Raw genomic sequence first — 26,271 nt, forward strand, 5'->3', positions numbered from 1 at the left:
ATGGAGTGGGTGGGAGAGAATGTTGACGGTAATAAAGACGTCATGACAATAATAGATGTTATTGACAAGTTTCCCCGCGATCAGCATCCGTGCACCCCGTTGCACCCCCGTTGCGTTCTCGCGATGAGCAGGTAACAAGCGGTCGAATAGTTTCTCCCGGATCATTATGAATGCAAATTGATGCGGAATCGATATCAAGCTGCCTGGAGTTTCTAATAAGATTCTCTTGCCGTGCGTTGCCTTCGCTATAACACAGTTTCGATCGTATTGGCTACGTATTCTGCAGCATCATAAAGACAGACATAGAGACATTAGAGAGAAGAAGAGAGAGAGAAAAGAAGAAAAAGAAAGAGAAACTTGGGCGTTATTAAAATTACTTTCGAATATAATTTTTAAACAATTTTACATTTTATTTTATTTATTAATAATTATTTTGTAAATAATGCTAATTTTTATTTAGAAAATATTCTTTTCTTCTAATTTATTATATAATTCTTGATCAAATTTTTGACATACATATATACATATACATATATATATTTTTTAATTGTAACTATAACTTTTTTATATTCCAAAATGTGCAAATATCTTAAACACGTAACAAAACAATTAATTTCATGCTTTGTATAAAACGAGTCTGTCGAGTAAATACCGCAAAAATTTTCTCGTTAAGATGGCGCGTTTGTGATGGCTAAATAAGCGATATCTTTGGCTGTTATAAGTGAAGTAAATTGTATACGTGAAGCAATTTCGCGTATCATTTGTATGTTTTTTCGATAATAATCTTTTATCTCGGTCCATATCAGACTCTGGATGGCATCAGGGAAATATGACATATATGTATAAATGGCATATGCATAAACGTTTTACAGCATCCGGTCTGCTCTTGAGATAAACGTTCGCATCTTACACGGTTATTGTCACTTTCTGCATTCTGGATAGTTTAGCTTCTGGTTAAACTGCAGTAACATGTTTCCTTTATACTCCTATTATCATTTTTATATGCTCTTGTGGTAGTGAAAAATAATTACTCAGATTTCTCTGCGTTTTATGTATATGTGATTTTAAAAATATCGAGAAAAATCGAATAATATTTAAAAAATAATGGTACAAGCATTTGAAGAAGAAATTACTATAAATTTATTTGTAAACTCCATCCCTCATTAGAACTGTGGAAAAAGTTCGGGTAAAAACGTATACATGTGTTACAATTTTCACTACGCGTCGACTTCTTCTACTGAAGTCGGACACAAATGTCCTTTTTACTACTGCGAAATTTCCGTAGAAAAAGACTTATGACACGTAACGACACTATTTTCGGGTGTGCGTTCGTGCGCACTTTCTCATCATTTGAGGAAAGGAATATGAAAATGCTTTTTACTGTTATCCAAATATTCGACATGCAATATGTCCAATAATGATTCTAAGAAATACGATTGTACGCTAAATTGTGTAACTTAATAAAAATAAACGTCGCAAATAGCACTCGCGATAACGGCCACGATGCTATCTCGGTTGCATCACTTCGAGGTAATTTTTCAGCACGTTTCGCGGTCGATCACGTCCGCGTCCGGCCGTTCGCAATCAGTCGGTTAACTGGGTACCACGTTGGCGGGAAGTCTCTCTCTGACCGGGCACCACGTATCGTCCTCATTATCCGTAAATTATTTCGCGACCGTCACGTCGGGCCAGGTCGGATCGGCCGATCGGAATTGGTCGCGCAACCGTACGACGATCGCGATAATATAGAGCGTGCGTGTTCCATTGGTTGCATTTCCCAATGCCAGTATACCGAGGGCGGAACGCTGCGGACAATGCTCGATATTGTGTAGATTCAGAAGAGGCTCTCGTGTAAACGCGCGTCGCCTACTAGGCCGACTAAAGTATCGTTCACATAGAGCTTTCGCTCGATCAAATCAGTTGAAATTTCACAAAAAAGATATATATGAATTTGTTAACTAAATTGAAATTATATATCACATAAAAAATAAAGCGTGGATAGTGGATATTATGAATATAAAACACTATGACAACAAGATCTCTTGTTTTTGACTGAAGCATCAAATATCACGCAATATTTTTGAAATAATGCTTATTTCATAACGCATGCAATGAATCAAGAAGAATAATATATTTCTCAAGCACATAATATCGCATTTAAGTATGAATAGCGGCGTAGGGTATACAGTTTGTACGTGAAATGCCTGCAGGCGATAGGAACGTAAATGCACTGGTGTGCACGACGAGAGATCGATCAAATTATCTCGTTAAATCGAGGGAGAGTTCGTTTCCAACCCTCCCTCCCCAGCGCAAACCGCAGCAAATGTCGATCATTCCCGTTGTACGTGGTATTTTTTTAACCCGGCGGCGATCGAATTATTGCGCGCCCTCCCCCCCGGCCGAGTCACCCCTTCTCTCTCTTTCTCCCGCACACCGAGCCCGACGCGTCTATTTTGCAAACATTCGGGGAGTACGTGGGCACACGGCGACGCAGCAAACCGATTGATCATTGGGGGCACTCGAGGGTTCTCTACTTTTTATCGTGCCGCGCGCAAGAAGAATTGCTCTCGCGGAAAAGTTTCGTGGAATTTGGGAAGTGAGTATCGCGGCGGACCTTTTCGCTTCGGCTATCGATGCATCGCCTGTCTCGAGAGCTTCTCGAGGAACGATCTAATCCTCTTAATAAAGACTAACGAAAAGAAACTCAAGTTTAAACTCTCAAAGTCCAAACTTTTTCGTAGATACTAACTATAAATTATGGTCACGAATAAAAATTTACCACTTGAGAAAAATTATACTCGAAGGAGTTCTGGAATTTGTATCTTGGTTAATTGAATTATCTATCGCAGAATTTAGTAATATGGACCCTTGTGCCATGGTTCCTTAATCGTTCAACTAAATTTATCATCAAGCATAAAAATTTCTCAAAACTAGAGAAACATGAACGTCCACGCGTTACGTGGCCGGTGACGTTCAGGCAATCTCTTTCTGTATATGGAGTGCAGAGGTAATTAGCCAAGCTCCACTCCATCGTCGATTCAAACTACCGAATAGGTATATACGGGTCAGGTCGTTAATTTCCCTGCAGTCAAACACTGTCCACGTTGATCCGTCTCCGTGCGCTCAGGTCTCCCGGTATCGGAACCCGGTTCATTATCTTTATCATTTCTCCATGCGACGCCGCAAATGCGCGAGAATTGATTTCCGATACAGGAAACGCGACCGGTTAATCCTAAACTCACTAAACTGAGGAAATAAATGTTATAAATTGCGAAAAGTTTATATATGTGACAAAAATTAACATACAGACATTGATTTAAAAGACAGAAATAAAACGTAATGAAGTACATGACAGAACATTTTACTGCCTTCCTTCTATCATACACTGTTCATGAAGCTTCAAATAATTACAATAACAAATTATAGCAGATGTGTAAATGTAATTTATATCACAGTGAATTTGGTGTTGTTATGTTTGTTAGTTAAATTATAGAATTTGTGGACTGCGAATAGTAAAATGTCGCTCCCCCCTCTCTCTCTCTCTCCCTTGCTCTGGCTCTCGTTCTCGCTCTCCTAACGTCTGCGTTAATAAAGTACAAAGCGCGATGGCGTAGATATATATACAATACGATAGGCAATAATCGACGGGCGCGTTATATTTCAGCCAGTTGAATTGGATTCAACGAGTCATACGCAGTCAAATTTGCACACACACAAGCTACACTTTCCCGGTAATTATACCATTTTTGTCGACCAGCCCGAAGTTGCCCGTGCGAACGTGTGTGTATGTGTATGCGTGCGAGCGTGTTCATCCGATGCCGAGCAAGCGCGTGCGTGCGTTGATGCGTACGCACGCCGCGGCCACAACCACACGCATGCATGCAAGCACGCACGCAAGCAAGCGGTTCCATCCGCCAGGCTTATTTCGCGGTCGTCCTAGTCCCGCGCTGCGGATGATGATAAATGGGTTAATTAAGCGTTTCGAGTTTCATGCGTGGCGACTCCGAGAGGGAGCGTGAAATTTTATTTTTTCGATTTTATCGCTACTTATCGTACGATATAAATCTCTCTCTCAAGACATTTTAGTGCTTCGAATGAACAAACTTGGGTTTAATAGAATAAAACTTAATAAAATAAAACGTGCAAATGTATTTTTGAGCTGAAGAAAATTTGCATAAATTTTTTTAAAAGATATATTTAAATAAAAACATGTATAATATTGTAACGTCATTAAATGTTATAATCGATAATCGTCGTTTCTTAATGATTCTATGATATTTATTAGTTAATTTTTTATTCCTGACGACTTTTAATTATTTCTTTTGTTATGAATATCTTTGTGTGTGATTACATATTTTTGTACGTTAAAAAATATTTCGCAATTACATTTAACATCCGTTATCATTACCCCGATTGACCGTTTCTTTGGTACGCTTCCTCGTTGCGGTGAAAAGATTAGCGACGTTCTGTGTCCCCTTTAGAGCCGGGAGACGGTCGTATGATAGACGCCCTGTAATTTAATCGGTAAGGCTGCCTGTAATTAGCCGTCGGCTTGGGATTAAACGAAGGATGTCTAACGCGACGCAGCCTTGATAGCACGTTTTGCATTACGCGGTACGCGCTCGCGCGATTACCGCGCACGATCATAAATGAGATAATACCGTGAAATTACTCCACTAATTACGGCGGACGATTACGCTGGTGTGTATTCGCGTTTCAATTAGCGTAATTATTTGGCACGTGTCGCATGGCTCCCGAATGAGTGACAGATGACCTGGCTCGGAACGACGGCACCAGCCAAGTTTCCGTCATCAGACATGTTTCTCAAACTTTGCAGATGTTCGCGGTTACGCACGTAACATTTTGCTGCTGACCGCAATTTTGTTATTTGTTAATCTCATGGCAATTAGCGTCCTCGCGAAAGGTCGTCCTCGCATAATTAATAATGGCGTTAGCGAGATGCCTTGGCTGGTAACAAAGCGATTCAGTGTCTCGCAATAAAAACGTGACGACGCGGTCGTATAATTAAATCTTTTGATGTCATTAAAGAGTTGCACAAGAGAACGGTCACTATTCCTTTCATCCGCCCTTTCTTTGATCAATTTTGAATCAATTTTTATTGTATGTACAGTTTAACTATTATTAAATCACGTTCGCATCATATAACGTCAAACGTTATTAAACGTTTAATAACTCCGCCGGTTACTCCATACAATATAAATTCCTTTCTGAAATATGTTTCATCGCGTAGAGTTAATAAACTATAATAAACCACTACGCGATAAAATTCCGCACATCGACATTATCTTCATATTATTTTTACACGCGCACGTATTCAAACTTTAACTCTTCTTTCTAATAATAAACGTACATCAATTAGTCTGGAATTTATGTATATTAACTGTTTATTTTAGCGTTTTTTATATATTATGCATATCTTATGCTGTATTTTTTATTATACGGAGATATAACTTTGCGAAAAGAGAATATTTCTTCAAGTTATATATCTCTGTATGTATCAAGGTACCTGAATTTCAATTTCAATATTTTTTCAGATTTTAAAACTAGTCTTTCTTTTTAGGAGATATTTCTGGAGAGCTTATCACTTATTGCTACCTTTGAATGTCCATCATATATCTCGACAAGCAAAAGTTTCATTTAAAATTCCGCAGTAGTATAGTCTGAATTGAAGCGAACAATGAAGTTCGCGAAAAACCTTACGGTTTCAATCGTCTATAATTCGAAAACTATTGATTTTTGTGTTTAATTATGGGAAACATAACTCGTATAAGTTTATCATTAAAACATAAAGTTTGGTGTGAAGACTGTGAAGCTCGCGGCTTCCGGTATACCATGTATATTTATCTATGTAATTTGCGCGCGCGCGCGCGCACGCGGGAGCGCGCTAATTGCCGTCACCAAGTTTCAGCCTAATTATCATTTCGGGCAGCCACCGGGCGGCTCTGAATTTCTAAGCGCAGATGCTCAGCAGAAAACGGAAGTGGGTGGGTTTCTCACGTCGCGTCAGTGAGAAGCGGCCCGGCGCGTTCAAAGAGAATTTTGACCGACGTCGTAGTCGGATATAATGTCTCCTCCCTCTTGCGGAGCGTTAGGTCGAAATTAAGACGCTCAGGGCAACCATAATCGCCGCGTCTCGCGATCCCGTTGTCGAGTCACGTACGAAGATCCGGGTAGCTAATTAGCCTTCTACCGCTTCGGGTTCCGCCCTGGTCAATCAGCGGCGGAGATTCGGTCTTGATTCGATCCTGTGAGCCTCGTTAGCACCGCCGTATATTCTCTCCTCTGTTCTCTCTTTCTCTCTCTCTCTCTCTCTCTCTCTCTCTCTCTCTCTCTCTCTCTCTCTCTCTCTCTCTCTCTCCTTCTTCTTCTGCTCTCCTCTCCTGTTCTTTGCGCTTCTCGATTACGCTCGCGAGAGAAGATGTACACGTACGCGTGTAACCATTTCAAGTTTCGCACACGATTTCGATCCGCTCGATTTAATTATGTAATGCGAACTTTCCGGCAACCCTGCTCGCTATGCTTCGGGAGCTCTCTTCTATCCAGCATAGTTGCCGCCATCTATCGAAGTATCTTTTTTTTTCCCGTATGTGTGGAGAACATGCGTTTGTAGTGAGATAATAAAGATCCGAGAATATCGCACCGAGTGTACGCATAATCAATGAATGATGACTCGATTATGCAAACTAATAGACCGCGTTGAAACTATAGTAGCGTGGTATCGTTATTACTTCGTGAATCGATTAAAAAATTGTTAAGATAAAGTTTCGAATTTTGCATCTATGTTATGAAGCATTATACCCTATTAAAAAATAAATGACTTATATTTATTTATTAAAATATACAGAGCACACATACAGTTCGTCATTATCCTTTTATTTAATGTAATTTATGTAGGGTAAACTCGAGTAAGATGGCCATAGAGGAAAGATGATGGCCAACTCATGTTCTTTCAATCTAGCTCACCATGAAATATCGAATGAACATGAGCTGGCCATCTTTCCTCTATGGCTATCTTACCCGAGTTTACCCTATAAAGTGTGCTATATGTTCTTTAAATTTGAATCTCTAGCATGCTTATTGTAATTCAAAAATTTAGGGGGCAAATGACAAAATCCATGACAAATGACCAGATGTACAGCTATACTATTCATCTAAATAAGAAATATAGAGATAGAGTATGTAGGTGGATTCCCTCTTAATTTATAGAGCTTAAACAAATGGATTTTTTATGAGGTATATATATCTACTCAAGCGTGGATACGTGATGTCTGTACGGATACGTTCAGGATTAGCCTTACGCATTAACGAGCAATCCATTACCTGAATTAATATCTGGAGCAAATTGCACTTCTCGCGATAGGCATCTGAGCGGTGCGGCCGCGACGCGCGAACGCGACGCCGAGCGTCGCCGCGCGGGAACGGCCGTGTTGTCACCGTGCCATTACTAATTCAGGAGGCGGTCGCAATGCCGCAACGTTATACGCCAGACGACGCATTCTGCATAGCGTATTCAGCGGCACAATGGGCCGCGGGGTGCGAGTTTTGAAATATGAATATGAATACGGGCGGTTGCACGCCTCGCCGAATCGCGCCCACCGACGAAGACGGCCCTGCGAGCGGCCGATCGATGTCCGCTTGCCACCCTCGTCTCTCACTATGATTTTCTCGCGAGTCGTCCCGCATCCCCCGGATGAAACTGAAGGCTGACTTTCCTGACCGAGTCTCGACTTGGGGATTGTCACCGGGAATTGCCGCGCCTCGCCGCGAAATGCAGCGAGAGTATTGCATTCAACGAGTCTAACTTACGAGTTCGTATAGTTACGAATAACGTCTTGTTGTTAGATCTATATTGCAATATGACTTTAAGCAAAATTATTTTACCTCTGGAAATTCTCTCTGTTGTAAATTATTGTGCACATGTTTCAGCTAAGATTCTATTAATATTAAAATGAACGAAATTTTATCGCGTGTGATTTTATTATTATAAATTCCATCATAATTGTGATAAACCAATAATAAACGAGAGCAAATATATGACAGAAATAAAAATATCTTCTTAAATTTTTAAATTAAAATTTTTTTAGCACAACAGGAAATCTATAAAGTACGTTATTGACGTATTCATGACGTCAATAATTAAAACAGTGGAAGTTGAACTTTTTATTTAATTCAAAAATTATTTCATATTAAATGCGGATTACTAACTTAGGAATATACAATTGTGCATAATCCATGAGAAATTAGAGAAATCGATTCAAATTTTATCGCACGGTCGAAAATTATTTTCGTATTCTCTTTTTGCTAATAAATAGCATCCAATGAATATATGAATTTGATCGTGAAGCGTTATTGAAATTTGGAACGGGAAATTGAAACGCGGTTTTTGATATGTTTCAGCTAAATCGCTAACCTTAATCGGCTCGATTTCGAAACATATGCATGTTAATAAGCCGAAACCTGTGTTTTCTTGTATTATTTCTCATCGTTATGCGAGCTTGGCAAATATTTACACAGAGAAATTGACCAGATATTTCTCTGTGTTCTCTGTACTATTTCCAACGATTTATTAACGACGCCTTATGCTTTTCATCAAATTTGAAAATATTTCTTTTTTATTTAATAGCCTTTCATGTGGTGTCAATGGTCGATCCAAATCGCAGATTATACTTTAAGAGACAATGTGCTGAAGAACAAAATTGCATTGTACTTTCGACTATTCGATTTGGCGCTTTATTGAACACCCTGCGAGAAAATTAATTAAACATTCGATCGCGGTCCTTGTCACGCTACCGTGATGCAATTCGCTCTTGCTATCAGTAGTTATACGTTTTTGTAGTGCCCTGTTACGTGTGTGCCTTAGCTTCTATTGTGCGATGTGACCTATCGTCGACACACGTACACTTCCCTTACAAGCGACAGATGTGCGCGACCGATAGAAATCGTAGCTGATCTCAGCGGTGCACAATGTGGCCCTAAAACCGCGCGTTACCCGCGACGTGACCGAACCATAGAAAGGGCTTTGCAAAACGACATTGCGGCGTAACGAGGCTCTCCATCTTTATTTCGCCAATAACGACTTAATTATAAGAGAAGTTAAAAGCATTTCGAAGATTTTTATTTTTTGTACTCTTTTCGCACGAGTGAACCCTCCAATATTTCGAACGAAAAAATATGGAGATTCCAATATCTCTCATTATTGATCGCAAAATGATTTCAATCCTCAATTATATTTCTTGATATTTTTCGTTTTTTCTCCTATTCGATTTGTTTAACTTATCGACAGCAAACAATGGGAGAAGATAAACGCTAGGACCGTCGTACAACGTAAATATCGTTTATATCGCAATTGCGAAGTTTTTATTATTATAGTTACGCAACGACGTCTTCTGGCTCTTCGAGCCAGTTATCGCTGGAAAACGGCTGGAATTTTCCGCGCGTTGACATTCTCGAGATGTGGGCGGCGGGCGGACCGCGCCGAGCGCAGTTCGCGGCGTAGTTTTCCCCCGGTTATTTGAGAATTTACGGTCGCCCCCGTAAGTTTTCTACCAAGTTTCGATATTTCTCGCCGGGGCCGCGGTATCTATTAACATCCATCTCCTGACAAATAGCGAACCGCGCGCTGAGAAATATCATCGTGGTACATCGCGGTCGCGCTGCATCACCCCTCTCGCGCCGCGGCCCATCGACCCGTTGTTTACAACGCTTAATCGTTTTTGTCAGAAAGTTCGGAAAACGGCTTCCATTCCGTTCGAGTTTCAACGCGACGTTTTTTGACTTCCGCCGACGATCGGCAAACTTCCCGTATCGACGAGCGAACTTCGCAGTATGCTGTCGCAGAAGCGCAGCGGATGGAAGAAAAAAATCGGTGACTCTTTGTCGCTTCGGTCCGAGACGATCCTCGCTGACGTGATAGAAAAGCATGCGAACTGTAAGTTGAACAAAACCGATATCGAAATCTCATTTTCGAAGCGTCAAACTTGCCCGACAAATGCAACAATACCGAAATACGACGGCGATCAATACCGTTACTCTGACCAGTTAATCGATTTTACATTTGATTTCACATTTCTTTAAATATATTTTATAAAGTATAATAAACGTTACGATCGATAAGAAATACGGACACATACTCGGCAATCGCGAGAGCATCGGGGAGAATAAAATGAAGATCCAGTTTCTATCGGCATTCAAATGTGTGTGTGTGTGTCTGTGTGCGCGCGTTCCCACTCTATCCTCGACCAGAAAGCGCCGTTATACGCCATCGCGCGCGCGTGATGCTCATCGGTCGGGAGGATTTAATGCCGAGAGGGGTTAACAATCTCGAGATCGTTGCCAATTCGGCCCTCGTGACCTCCGGATGATTTATCGATCAAGAGGAAACGGCGATCGCTCTCGACCAAAAAGATTTCCCATTCCGCCCCAATCTCCTCTAGCCGATCGTCGCGCGGTTAATTTTGCACACGCGTTTCCCGACCGCGAAATCGACGCGATATCGAGGATCGCGCGACTGGCTGCGTGCATTACCATCCCCGGGTACCCTTACCGCCGTCCAATGTCGCGGCACCAAACGTCCGGGCGATTTCAAGAGAGGGTTGCTCTCGGCAAGATGCTGCCGCCGGCAATAACCGGTAACGTATTACCTCTTCTGGTCGGTTGAGCGCATTTAGATCGCCTATTTGGCAAGGCGGCGGAATAACTTTGCGTTTTACTCTCGCGTCACCCCGCGCCGCGCCGCCGCCGCCGCGCCGGCACGAATCAAGCGCGAGAGAGCCGCGCCAACCGGTAAGTTACGACGCGCGGCTCGGTTTAGTGCGGGATCAGATTTAAGGGTTGAGGTAGTTTATTTCAAAACGGGGCCTCTCCGTCTAAAAACAGTCACTTTATTCTCGGTAAGCTTATTCGAAAGCACCATAAAGTTCAAGATGATAATATTTTGCTCGCTCAAATATACATGTAATTTTGAACGTAAACTTCCAAACTTTTAATGCATAATTTCTCTTTCCCTCTCTTCTCTCCTTTTTCTCTCTTTGTTCATAACTAGGAATACTGAATTTTTAAATCTTGATTTTTAAAAAAGCTCATATCACCTTAGTTTGATGATGTTTGCAAAATTTATGTGTATCAAAATGTTTGCTATTTTGTAAATTTAATCCTCCATTACCTTCGTTCAAACGAACGTCAGTGCTCTCGTATGAGCGCCGTGTGCGCCTGTACATGTATCACTGTATTAGAGTGCGGCGTTGTTTTTTTTTTTTTTCAGTTTAAAGTCCATATACTATGGATTGGGGTTGAGATTGGAGTGAAATTTAATCAATCATAATGAACAAACCTAATCTCAAGTGAACTTTGCTCTGATATGAATGTTTGTCTCATACGAGAGCACTGCAGGGTTAAAACTGCAATAATTATTACGCAAATCTAGAGCAGTTTTTACAGCTTAAAGGTAGTAAATTTGAAACTATACTACTAATCGAAGATTTAAAATTCACTGTTTGATTTTTTAGATTGCAGACTGCTTAAACTTTCGCCACTTTATATTAAAGCTACTTCGTATTATTATTTAATGTCGAGAATGAGATCTCGTGACTGCATAGGACGACATGTTAAACCAAGTCTGGTCTATTATCGAGAACGACGCCAGGTGACGAAGTACGTGGCGGGAGGATTCGGTCGACCCGACTGGGATAAAACTTGACCCGTTCGCGCGTGAATTATTCGCCGTGCCGTTCGTTGTGGCCGCGAACCGCAATTACGCGAATTACGCGAGCTGGCAATTCTGATGATCGTTCAGATACGGCCTGCCGCTTGCCGATCCGATAGGGCGCTTCGTCTGTGACGCGATGATGCGTAGCGGTGATAAGCAGAGCTGTGGATCCGCGCGAGTCACGATAATGGCGCGAAAAATATCGATCGCTACTTTGATGATGACACATAAATAGAGAAATTTATTTTTGCGCGAAACTCATGGAGAGGAACAAACGAAAGATTTGTTTACTATACAGATCCAAGTGCTAATTTATCAAACTAGTTGTTAAACTACTTGAATTAATTCGCTGTCACACTATCTCACGAGATTTTTTCGTTATCCAGTTACTAGCTAAAGACAAGTTATCTGTTAAGCTAAAGATAGTTATACTGTTAAAAATTATTGCAACATTTCAAAGCAGTTTTTTAAAAGATTTTTTTCAAACCGTGCACTGGTAATGTTGAATTAATATTGCGGGTTTCGCGTTTAACCAGTGTATCTAAAAGTAGGTAAATTTTCAGCGCTTAGTCAAACAATACAGAAACATCAATCAATCGCCGAGATATTCGCGTTTGATATTACTCGAATCCATGCATGTAGTATGTCATATTTGTTTTATCGCATACGTATACTTCCAAACGGAACTTGTTTCCAAATAAATAATGTCGCATCGCCGAAACCGCAGTCTCTCACAGCGACGTATCCGCGTTAATTATACTGGTCCAAACGACCAAACATAGATTCTTTGTAACAATCGAACACATGTAATTTGCTCAGGACGTGCGTTACACGGTCAAAGGTGTGTCAATCGGACCGATCGTCCGATCGTCATCAGAAATTAATTACTCGACCGCACATCGCGTATTTCGGCGTTTACAATGTCAACGTCGATTCACGAGTTCACCTCTAACCTTTCTCCATCTCCTGTCCTTTTATTCTTCCTTTATTATTACAGTTATTCCGCAAACACATCTTTTTCTCTGTCTCTCCCTCTCGTTCCAGTTTTACTTCTGTGATATATTTTACATTAATTTCCTAAAATTTCGAAAAAGGTATTTCTGTTGAAATTAAAAAGTAATATTGTTGTCTCTTAATAAAATGAAATTGCTCTTCTTTCGTGGATAATTTGATAAAAAGCAAAGATTGTATCAAATGTTGGCAGAAGCCAATTGATTGAACAATAAGATTGCGAAACTATCGATGTCGACGGGAGATTGATACAACTGTTGATATATATGTGCCTCGAGAAAATTCCAATCATGTCACGCGGTCGACGAGCTCTCAGTTCATCCGTTTCGCATTATATTCCCATTTTCCGCGTACGTGCCGACGACACAGTTGTCGGCGCAATCGACGTCGTCGTCGCGCAAAGAGAGAGAGAGAGAGAGAGAGAGAGAGAGAGAGAGAGAGAGAGAGAGAGGGAGGGGTGATCTAGCCAACCCCTCTCTCGTTCTTCCTGGACGGAAAAATCCCATTTCAATATTTCACGGCTTACGCCCTATCGCTCTTGGCCGGGCGTGCGTCGTTAATACGAAACACCCTCGCAAGTGAGAGAGCGTCGCGACGCGTCGCGATGCCGCCACCGCTGGGCCCGCCCCGGCCTAGCCTAGCCTGCTGCAGAATGACGTATAGATTGCTCCCCTATCTTGCTCTCGACGAGAACTTCTCCGGAAGCTGTGCGAGGATCGAACCTCCGCCTCTTCCGATCCCGAGACCTGCGGCGAATTACATGGCGGCGCCATGCCTCATCACGCGCATGCCGAAAGTCCGTGTACCCGGGATATCGTCAAGTGCCAATTATCTCCGCTAGCCTGTAATGGAGTAATTATAGAGCCACCGCATTACACGTAGGCACGTCCGATTAGAATTATTAACAGTTCCTTCTCACCTAGTGTGCGTTTAAGAGAGGAACACCATGAGATATTAGCTCAGAGTGTAATTTTCTCGACGGGTCTGCCGCCTTCCGTACAGACATTACTTCCTGTACCGATACCCTTGGGGATTATCGGCGTAACGAAGTCGGTGTCATGTTACCCCGCGCGAAAAGGATTCTCGGTGGCTTCCCACCTGTCGCAAGCTTCGTGCGAAGAGCTCTGCACGGGCGCTCTTGAAACTTTTTAAAGATAGATTTTGATCCAAATATAAAATACACCAGCTCACAGCTCACTGTTTTAAAATCCATTTTGTTAAAAAATGATACAAAATATTCAAAGAAAATTCACGCTTACGTAAAGATAAATACGTATAAAATTAATGAAATTAAATAAAATATAATTATTATCCAAATAATTTTTTACTACAATACAAAATGTCCTAGAACTCGCGAATTTAATTTTAATTACAAAATAATGGTTCTATAATGATCAGAGAACCTATGCTGGAATGTAAAAATCATAAAATTGCAAAGAACTGGACACCCGAAACTTGTTATCTAAAGGTTTGAAATATTTCACATTGGCCATTGTTCTGCGCCGTTGCGAGTATAAGACAATGGTAGCATAATAAGGACGATAGAGATGGAAAAAAGCAGCAATCTATCTATATTATTCGATATTTCAAGCAAACTCTGTCTTGAAGCCATTTACATTGCCTATGATCGATCGCGTCTGCCACTTCTAAAATTACGTAGATCAAAGTTTCATAAATGCAAGGGTGCAGTAATGCCGTCGCGTCGATATCTATCAGTTAATTCCGATATGCATACGCTGTCTTTCGCTGTATCGATAGCGGCGGAATTCAGCAGGAAAATTGTTGCCGCCCCGGGGCACGTTTTAGTGCACACTGAAAAGTTACGTCTACAACAGCGCAAAATTGAATTAGCTCCGAAGCTCCGGGCTGCAAGCTTCAGGAGCAGATAACCTTTGAATTATGCAGTCGTTGTTGTTCTCGTGTTATTCGATCAAAATTACAACCTCACATTCTGCCGCATCAGTTATTTAAACTCTCTCGATAGGTATATTATTCACAGCTCCGCAGTATATATAAACGCTTTGAACTTTCATGTCGAATCGGTATCTAATGCTCCATACTCAAAATCCTACTTTGAATTGAATCCGATTGAAATATAGAGTTTTCAATTAGCAACTTTATACGTTTCTCAGAAATTTTATATCTTTTATATAAAACAACTGATATCAATATAATAAAATTGTATGGATCGATCTAACATAAAAATGACATACGCATATCCTGCATTTATCTATGATCTTACTTACAAAGGACATATCATAACTGCCCGAGACCGATTTGATTTTCCTTAAAATGTTGTTAAGTAAAAATTTAAGAGACACCTATTTTTTTATACATGCCCATTTTAAAGTTTAAGAGATGACATATCTAATCTCTCAAAGTCAATATATATTTGATTCTGAGCAATTGTTGTAAAAACAGTAAGATAAATAAAAAATATTTTAAACTAAACTTTATGGTTTTTTATATAATTTACAATTGTGTATTTATAGATTTTTCAAAAATGTTATACTTTTCAAAATGTTTCCATCTCATTATTATTTTTGTGAAAGTATACTTTTTCTATGAATAAAAAACATTTTTATACCAAATTCATCTATATATGACGAAGTACGGTCTTTTCAATTTTTATGTTTAACAACATATTTCAAAGAGAATCAAATCGATTCCGAGCAGTTGTTGCATATTCTTTGTTAAAGTGTTTTTTAGAACGAATTTAATGAGACGCTTTTTTCTTACGCGTGACTTAAATTACTTTATTTAAAGCAGAATTAGCGTTTTTGAGAAATTTTTCATGTTAAGATTAAGTTTAAGGTATGAGGAAGGCTACCATTATGAAAGAGCATCCACACGCGAAAGCAACGACGACCGCGACGACAGCATATCCGATTTCCCCCAAACCATATGCCGTCCGTGCTATCTCGCAAGAATGACGAAATGTCCGGGGAGAATCTGCGTATCCTTATAAAAGGACGTGATTTTTCACGCACCGGCTGGTCGGGATGTCGCGTTTTCTTTCTCGCTCTTTCTCTCTTTCTTTCCTCTTCCCCTCTTCGAATCTCGTATCTCGCCGAACGTAGCAAATGACTCGTGCACGTTGTAGCCGACTCGGAAAACCCAAGGGAGAAAATCACCCCCGGCTTTAGACCTGTCAGTGCCCTGAATAAGGCACAATGATAACAATGAACGTCGAAAAATTTGTATTAGCGTATATAGCTATAACGCGCTACTATTTTCACTGTACCTTCCATATAAAACATTTAAGATCGTTCAAGTGCCAAGTCCCAATTTTACTAATTTATGTACTTGCACTTATCAATATTAATTCCCTAACTTTGTATACTTATCAACTGAACAGTCCTCCTCGCATTAATGTTTTTGCTTATGTATTGCAATTAAATATCCATTAATTAAACGTTTTTAACAACGGAGAACGAACCCTTTCGATCCCACCCCTAAAGCCAGTACTGAACGAAAGGGGACGGCGAGGATACGCGCGTCACGTACGCTGTACGTGCGTCGGATACGTTAGTCGTAAACGGTCGGGGAATCGCATTCAGGGACGCGGCGGGGGACGCGTGGTGGTCGCTCGCGATCCGATCTAGCGACGTGCGCGGCCGTGATGCGGCACAGACCGAACGCTACTTAAAGCGTACTCCGCCGCTTCCGGATCTTCGATGGGCCGGCTGTAAGATCGAAGAATGCGCGCGGATGGCTGACGCGTATACGTACATATAGTGAAATTGCGGTCCGCGAAACAAATATGCCCGCCGATACGATCTCCGCGGATGAACTCCCCGTGGGCTTTTACGACGCGGCCGCGCAGTTACGACTCTCATTTCCTTCTTTAGATACACGAATAAAGAAGAAGCTAGAAATACATGAGATAGAGTAGAAATAGTGGAGTGCAAGTATACTTGCCTCATATAGAGAGAAAGTACGCGTACACAACTGTTTAAATAATTATGAAAAAATTAAATATTTGACAGTTTAATGAAGCAGTAACAGGTGGCACCTGCTTTTCAGGGAATGGATTCGATATTTGTGTAAACAAGAAGGAAAATTCATACAAATGATAATTTCAAGCATTTTTCGTTAATTACACACCGTGCTTTTTCTTTCATTTCTTTCAAATATTCAAAATATTATCTATTTGCTGAAACGGTATGCGATACTTATTATTACGCTAAATAAGTTATATCTACATCAGAGCGAAAAAAATATTTGCAGGGTATAAACGAGCGTGTGTTATGCTATTCCAATATCTACCGCGGGTACTATGATATGCCTTCGTTTGATGCAGCTTGTTCAGAAACAGTTCGCGAAGTTTTAATGGATTCGCGGGACGTGCCATATACGTGTTCGGACGTGTGTTGGTAAATTCGCGGTTTTGCCGCGTATCGATTAACGGGCTCGATATTCGCCACTGTTACCGTGGATAAAGTCGCGTTAACGAACAAAGAACCTTCCGTCGCCGCGCATTTTGCGGCTCGCATCTTTCTCGCGGACGGATTCCATTTCGCTCGGATATCGAACGCAAGAGTCACGGTATAATCTCTAGAGGAATTGCATACGTGTTACCCTTACGGATATATCTATCTTCTTTTGTGATGTCGGAAACACAAGATACTATAGAAGATAAACGGGAACACGCGGCCCGGCGATGCAGCGGTCTAAGGGTGCGGCCCGCGTGCGCACCCGGCATGATCTATCGCGACAGGACGCGAATATTGCGCTTCGTATTATCCGAAACACGACAGGCTCATTTACGGAGGAGCCGAGTGGCTCGGTACGGCGGCACTCGATCCCTGGATCGGGTATGCATGGACACTAATGGGTCGAAGGATCCCGTAGTCCCTGACACGTACTCGTTGGTGGGTCCTGCCAGGTTCAGATAAACGGACAGGCAAAGAGGGCGAGATAGGGGGAGAGCGAGAGAAGGGGGTCAGGAAGGAGCATTGAGCGGAGTCGAGTGGATGCGGTTAGGGTACCCTTGACGTCAGTCACGTGCGTGGACGCGCCGTAGCTTCGGTGGAAAGGGAAACATCCACTAATTAAGCTTGATATTAGAGAATTTCGAATGACGTGGCTCGTCCGCTCGCTCGAGATCTCTACCCGCCGCACACACGCCGTTTGCGGTTGTTTATGCACGCTCTCATTAAGCAAATACGTAAGCGGATAAACAAACGGAAGCCGAATTATGCAGAGGCGAGTCGGTCCTAAAGTAACAATACGAGCGTATTCGTCGCGCATTACATTTTCTTAATAATTACGAACAATTTACTAATACTTTTAAGATTCATAGAAATTGTTTAAAATTTGATTCCGAGAAACCGGAATGTCCTACTTCCTCTATGAAATTAGTCTTTCTGGTTTAGATCTACATTACATCTGTCCCAGCGCTCCGTACCAATATCACGTAGGTATACGACTCGCGTTCTCCTTCTTCTGAAGAAACTGTGTTACTATTCTATTCGAGTCGTCTAACGCAAAACTTATAGTCGTCGGCGCGAGACACGCGTAAGTGTAAGTTGGGCGCGGGCGTGTTTCGCCGGAAAGAGCAACTAGTTAACGAGAGAACTCGCGGCCGGGTAAGGTAAGGTAAGGCGAGCCTCCAGCGTAATCGAATAGCGGATTGAAATGACATCCGCCACTCACGGGTAACTCGACGAGACCTCAAGTGCCGTCAGGTTGAGTGGCTGACGGCTACACTCTGTATCTAGAGCGTGTATAGGTAGCGTGCACGCACGCTCTAGACAGCCGTGCACGTTGACCATTATCGGCGCACGTTGCATGTAAGAAATGACTTTAGTGCGCGGGCTATATCGAATCTCCGCCGAGTAAAAGGAGCCCTCGTATATATCTCGTATCTACGTACGTGGGTAGACTTCCCCCGCACTTTTGTTAGTTTAACTTGCTTCTTATTTTTCCTATTATGGCGAAATGGCTTCTCTTCCATTATACTTAAAACAGCTGCATCGATCAACGAGCATTTATGGGATGATCGTTGAAGCTATGCTTACAATATATTTCTATATTTATGTGTAAAATAATATAGATATAATTTTGATTTTTTATTAACATCTGCGTAAATTCATTATATTCTAATTATTTATTTATTTATTTTCCACAAAAAATAGACATTACTAGCATTTAATTATTACACGATTGTAATTTAATTTAAATTGAAGTCTTTCTTTTCTTTTCGATTGGCGATGATGTAAAGTGAATAATAGTCTATAACATGATGATTCATTCGTTCTGAATAACCTATCAACCTGCTAGCGTGTTGTGGAAAATATCTGCGCTGTCTAAGCAATAATATATTACCGCGGATGTTGCGGCCGACTGCGTTGCGCTTTATCTCGCGGCTATCACGGCTGTCTCTGAATAGTTTATAAATTGTTCATCTTGGCATTAGAGAGAGCCACTAACACGAAACGAAGCGACGTCGGTAAATCCAGCTCATCCGATTCTCGAACGAAATCGATTTTTCCGATATGACTAGTAATATATACCTATAGTGTCATATTTTGTGATGTCGTTTTAATTATTTATCGTTTCAATTAAGGCCAGTATGTAACTTCTGTTTAGATATTAAAACGAAAATTTCTGGAGAAAAGAGAGCTACTTGAAATTGATTATGAAAAATGAAATGGATAATGAAATATTTTTTTCAATTTTTCTCAATTGCTAATATATACATAAAGCTATATTATATAAACAATAGCCAGTTAAATATTTTATATAAATTAATTATTACTTATATTTTGTCACAAATTATAATAATATTATAACGATTTTAGAGTCATAATAAAAAAAAAGAATTCTTATGTTTTCGATAATAATAAAGTCGAGTTCTGCAAACGCTATTTTTGCTCTAAAATTTCGTGTGCTAATGACATTCAAACGTGCTACACAAAGTGGTAGCGTACGATGTGCAAACACAGCCCATGATACTTGAGCGTGTAACAACCGTTTCTACCTCGCGTAACATTACGCGGCAGGGTAGAAGCCAGAATGGAACAAGGTGGTCAGTAGTTAAGGCCAACGCGCGACGGCCAGTTCTGCCCCTTATCCATATTCCGAGCAGCTGCTATCAAAAGCGCTACTGGAACTGAAAATAGCTCCGAGCACGCATTTCACTCGGATTATCTCCACCGGCTGGTCTATCGCGTCGGGAACACTCATTCGTCTGGGAAAGGAATGAGAAACAAAGCCGCGGATAATGGAAACGGACGTTAAGACGCAGTGACGAATCGTACGGAGATCATGCCGTTCTATTTGTTACCTACTTGCAATATACTTGGGAGAATGAGAGCTTTGCCATCGTTGGGACCTTGCTTAAGACACGTGTCTGTAATTCTTTTCGCAACTTTTATTATTAACATTTACAAGAACAACGATCTATATATGCACCATATGGGTCATATTTTATTAAGTTTCTCATTTTTCAAAACATATATCACATACAAAACTAAACATTATGTAAATAATATATTTTTTATTGTTGTCACATAACATTGTACGTATTTTTCCAATTTAAACTGTGTCTATTCGAAAAATATAATCCAATCAACGTTCTCCGAGGAGAAATAATACATTTTTCTAATAAAATTTTGTAACAGAAACACAAGTTTATTTAGCAGCCCTTTAACCAATAAAAATATTGCTGTCGATTCCGGCAACAATATTGACATTTTTCATTCCATGTCATCCCTTTGAGAAATACCGATATAAAAAATTTCCAGAATAATACATTTTATTTTGTCAGTGGATAGAATCCATGCAGTTACGGTCGATTTAAATTCCTTTAATTGTTAAAAAATTTCCGCTGTTTTATCGGCAAACAAAACCGATGCGCAATGTTTACATTTTACCACGTTTAGCAGCCAAGTAATGTTGATCTACCTTCGTAGCACACTGTTAAATAATAAAATACATTTTAATGATTAATAATGATGAACACATATCTTCTCGATTCGTCGTGCTATTATATAGTTCGGTATTTGATCCCGTTGTACATACATATATCGTTGCTTCACGCTTCATTTATATTCCTCCGCACGCATGCATGTTGTCAAGAGATAACAAAATTTTGGGGTTTGTGCGCCATGTGATAGCATGCTTTCACGCGGACTCGATGGTGCGTCAATTCGTTAAATAACGCGGCAAGAACCGACAACGGCGGAGCGTATCATAAAAAAAAAGACGAAACGCATTTCCCGACCGAGACTCGTGCGCTTATCCCTTTTTGCAGCTCAGCTATTTCAGTTCTGCAGCAACATTTTATCGCAGCATCTTTCGTTGACTGCTGCTACGTTGACGCGGCGCGCTGCAAGTACGTCAGAGTGGAAGATACGGGTTTTTACGGGTGGCAACGAATGAGGACGGAAGGGAGGAGGCACGGCGACGGATAGCGCTCAACAAGTCGCGCCATTGCCCCGGGCTTTTCTCTCCCCGGGCTTACACCCTGGTCTCTTCTCTAGTTCTCTCCCTCTTTTCGTTGCACGCGTTCGTTCTTTCCCCTCATCTTCTCCTTGTTCAACCCTTCGATGCAGCTTTCGCCCGCCGGCTTCTCCACCTTCGTTAATGTCGTCGTCCTTTCTTCCGACCCTCTTGTCGCGCTCGCATTTCCAAGCGCCTAATAACGCCGGTACTTAACCGCCATCGTAATTTACAATTTTCACTATATAATTCGCCGTTTCGCCAAATTAATCGCCCCGCTGGAATCATGATCATGATTCGATGTGCCGTAATTTCGTATCCTTCACAGCCTTACTCAGTTTAATCGTTCAATTTAAGCGTTTGCGATATGCGTGAACATGTGGTGGAAAGAAATAAATTGACGTAATTTCATCTCGTATATATTTTCAAATCTTCCTAATATCCTCCTTGCTCTCGTAATTATTTTTCTCTACTTTTGCGTTCTTATATCTTTCGTATTTTACACACTTCGATCATTTTCTTCTTTTGTTAATTCCCGTTTCTTGATTTGTTTTATTTTCTTGTAAATACTGAACAAACTATTTAAGTGAACGATCATATTTTCCACTATTACTATTAAATTATCTTTATAAAGCGACAAGTCATAATGTTTCATATCTTCTGCATATTACAGTAAAACAGAATAGGTGCACTTTCACATAATCCTTAAATGTAGTAAACGTTGTCATTTTCATTATTCTCCGTTAAGAGAATTACGCTCTACCATACATTCAAAGAGAATTTATTATGTAATTTAATATAATCCAAATTTTATTGAATTAAACTCACATTCTTCTCGCATAGTTACACTTAAGTTAACACTAATGGAAATACATGAAATTTATTAACTTGCTTAATGAGGCAATATCTTATTACAGCATGAAGGGCACAAAAGCCAACTTGAGTTGCAGTTTACGCAATCGATTATTATGCAATCGATTTAGTGTTAGAATAACTCCAAGATTTTCACGAAACAGCTGCGGGGGATTTCGTGAGAGTCGTATGAAGCCAATTATGTACTATGGGCGGAAAATAGACGGAAGTCATCGAGAATGAGAAAATTCATCACGGCAAACACATAGAAAAAGAAAAGAATTCACTTTGTATCTAGAATACGTTTTCTCCAGGTATATTTGCATGCAATTTGGTTGCTGATTGCATAACCATGACAACATAGAGAAAAAACATGCAAGTAAAATATAAAAATTTATCAAATTTTTTCATTATTTTTTAAAAATGTATCCTCTCTTAATTTATGTCATTTTTGGCATATTATTGAACTGTCCAACATGCTTAATCACGCGTCACACTGTGTTTCGCGAAAACTCCTGCAACACGAGATAAATTCTACTTTGGTGCAAATCTTCTCTCTCTCTCTCTCTCTCTCTCTCTCTCTCTCTCTCTCTCTCTTATTCTCTCGCTACTTTGCCCGTCTATCCGCAACAGCGTGGCCACAGCTTCCCTTCCGTTGTTCCAGCTTCACTTTCCCGTTGGAGTTTCGGCGGACCGGCTGTTACGAAGCTGCGGATTCTGAGGATGAGAGAGAGAGAGAGGGGAAAGAGGGACTTTCGTGGCCCTGCGCGGAATTTTCGACCGCACGATTAACGGAACGAAGCCTCGGAGCGCTCTTCTCGTTAAGGAAATCGTCGTCGCGCGGAATCGCCTCTCCCGTGGGATATTCCACCATTGTCTTCTCATTATCTCCGCGATCAGACGAATACCCCGGGACTGCGGCAACGCGACGAGTCGACGCGATTCTTTAATTGCTGTATACCCTTTCGCCGCCACGGACGAGAAATTCCCCCAGCTTCGGGCGTGGTGTCGCTTTAAATCTAATAAGGCGTTTAGGTCGCCGAACTAACCGATCCAATAACGGCGGCGCTTGGTGGTCGTGGCGAGCGGCAAATAAATTTCGGTCGTTCGATTAATTAAATTTCGGCAGGAAATTAATTAACCCTTTAACCATAATGAGAACTATATCGCCTGCTGCGCGTGATGCGCGCACGGTGCGCCGGACGATAACCGAATTAATTTTGAGACACATTATTCTCTCGCACCTACGGGCGCGAAAATCGCGCGTAAGGTATAGGTATATCGTACCGACACCTCGCAAACGCTGTCGAAAACGCGTAAAATAATGCCGTTATTTAGTTCGCACGACCATTTCTCGACTGTGGAATAAAATGATACGTTAATTATTACCACATCATTATTTTAATAACCCGACCATTATTTATAATTATGTGACACATTATAAAATATAATAATTTGATAAAATGGATTCAGAATGTAGGAGAAACCTAATTCAATTATTTATATGGAAAGTTTAGCGAAAGGAAAAAGAGTAATCCGGAAAATTGATGGAAAAGAAAAGCAACAAATTAATTTAACATTTTCTTATATATAAACTATTTGGCGTGTCATAACTTTATCGGACCGATAAAGCACTCGAGAACGTCAAACGTATCGATGTAGCGCGGCTTTCATGAATTAATTTTCAACTATCGAGTATCAGCCGTCCGCAAGGTTACGCGCGAGCTTCAACTGTCGTACGTTTTGACACACGGTAGCACCTGTGAATGAATTTTCCATCGGCGAATGTCAATTTTAGAAGAATTTCAAAAATAGCCTCGCGGCGAGATCTCTCGTCCGTCCGCTGACAGTTCCAGCATTAACGATATAGAGCGCGCGTCTCTTTTTTACAGGGAGATAGATTGATCTCCCGCCCGCCCGCCCGCCCTCGTAACTGGAAAACTTCGCTGCGTCACACAGCGTTATAGCGTTACCGGTTGAAACTATGGTCGAACTCTGTCAAATTCTCACGGTGACGGCCCCGGGCACAAATTCATTTCGCCTTAGGGCGAGCGAATAATTGCCGAACTATCTCCGGAGTTTTGTCCGTCTCGCGGAAAGTTGTCACTTCCTCGTTGCGAGCACCCATTCCTCGCGGTCTCATGCACCGTCTAATTTCTCGTAAAGTATCGAAGGTCGCGAACTGTCATGATCTGCAAAGCACGCTACCTGTTGGTCCTCGTAAGATACTAAGAGATAGCCAAACGATGTTAATGACGCAACGTATTTAGGTACAATTATAGTATTAATTTTATATATATCAGCTAGTTATATTTTCTTCTAAGTATTTATTATAGAAGAGATATTGTCTTCTATCTGGCAAAAAAAGGAACTCAAAATAACTGAGAGTACGACTCCGATATATTTAGAGCAACACTAAGATATTTAAAAGACTAAATAGTAAAGAAAGAGTTATTTAGCGACCATCTGTATATCTACTTTCTCTTCTGTATCTTAACAATGTTCAAAAATTACCCTCTTCTAAAAAGGGCATGTCATAGGTATTGTTGTCGTTTTTCCGCGATGCCGATTGGTTCTCTCGTTGCGCTTATTTCATGAGCGACTGTCATGGCTATTTTGACAGTTGTGTATAATAGGGTTAATAGTGTAATAGTAATAGTGAAATATCAAAGATAAATAGCGCGCGTCTGTAGTGTCTAGTTATGTAAACAAAACATGTAATATTCTACCCTAATTTCTTTTTCATTTTGTTTTTTAAAAATAATTTTATGGCACACATACTAAAAAAAATTATTTCTATATATATATATATTTCTATATACATTCCTTTTAATTATATATATATTATTCTCGTATATTTCTATTCTCGCGTATTTGTATTCCTATATATCTCAACCAAGTGTACCGACCTAAACGTATGCGTAATCTTATCTTTTACAGGCTTTTACCGAACAACGGGGAAACTAAATCCAATCGTCGCCGATTGTATAAACGGTTCGTTGCGTTTCATTTTTGCGAGTGTCGTTCGAAGTCGTCAGATTATTCGGAATTCCGTCGTTTCTCTGCCGTCCGAGTCCGCCGGAAATAATCGAACGTTAATTCGCGTTTCGGGATCGTCGCGTAAAATATCGTTCTTTTTTAATAATTAGCATATAACTGCGTCAATTTCCACGTTCTCAGACGTGACGGCTGTCTCGTGCGTGGTCCTGTGCGGAAAGGTGCCGGGATCGCATAACAAGAACTGCCCAGATCATTTGACTTCACTGTGCGTGGAAGGGTGCTACCATGACGTGTCGGTGGCGAGGGGAGATGATCCTCATTGTAGACAGCTCGCTTTCTACTTTTCGAGGATCTCTCTTCTCTCTGTCGAACACTATTCAACTGGCCACGCGGGGTTAAGTCCTTAATCGGGCAAATCGAGTCAGTTGTCCGGCTCTGAACGCGTCGAGATAACGCGGTTATCGCGGAAATAATCGGGCGTTAATTCGCGTTTCGGGATCGTCGCGTAAAATATCGTTCTTTTTTAATAATTAGCATATAACTGCGTCAATTTCCACGTTCTCAGACGTGACGGCTGTCTCGTGCGTGGTCCTGTGCGGAAAGGTGCCGGGATCGCATAACAAGAACTGCCCAGATCATTTGACTTCACTGTGCGTGGAAGGGTGCTACCATGACGTGTCGGTGGCGAGGGGAGATGATCCTCATTGTAGACAGCTCGCTTTCTACTTTTCGAGGATCTCTCTTCTCTCTGTTGAACACTATTCAACTGGCCACGCGGGGTTAAGTACTTAATCGGGCAAATCGAGTCAGTTGTCCGGCTCTGAACGCGTCGAGATAACGCGGTTATTGCGGGCGATTTTTCCATCGAACAAACTCGGTCGTTACGTAACGTGTTCGGGAGTGACGTATTAAATATTGCGCGATTATATAGTTATCCGCGTATACGTGTGATGCCGGTGGAGTTGTGTCGAGCATCGAGAAGACAGCTAACAACCCGAGAGGACAGCCTGAGAGGAGAAGGAGGCCTGGGAGAGGCATCAGGCGCCAGCGGAACAACTTTGCGGTAAATATTATTTATTTGTGTAAAAGCAACTTTTTTCCTGTTCTTGAATCGCTTCATTTCACAATAATTTAGAAATAATAATTAGAAAGAAAGTGGTAATTTGAAGTTTTATAAAAGGTCATTATTGTAAAGATCATTTTAGAAAAATAATTATTTAAATAAATATCTAATT

General features: G+C 40.9%; 1 long non-coding RNA gene across 2 annotated transcripts in view; it reads right to left on the reverse strand.

Moving 5' to 3' along the window:
- Positions 1 to 26,271, reverse strand: part of LOC143903870 (uncharacterized) — a 313,718-nt gene that overhangs the window by 22,963 nt on the left and 264,484 nt on the right. The gene's annotated exons all lie outside the window — the stretch shown is intronic.

The sequence above is a fragment of the Temnothorax americanus genome, unplaced genomic scaffold (assembly GCF_048541705.1).
Source record: "Temnothorax americanus isolate GAGA-0224 unplaced genomic scaffold, ASM4854170v1 Scaffold5, whole genome shotgun sequence".
Lineage (NCBI taxonomy): Eukaryota > Metazoa > Arthropoda > Insecta > Hymenoptera > Formicidae > Temnothorax > Temnothorax americanus.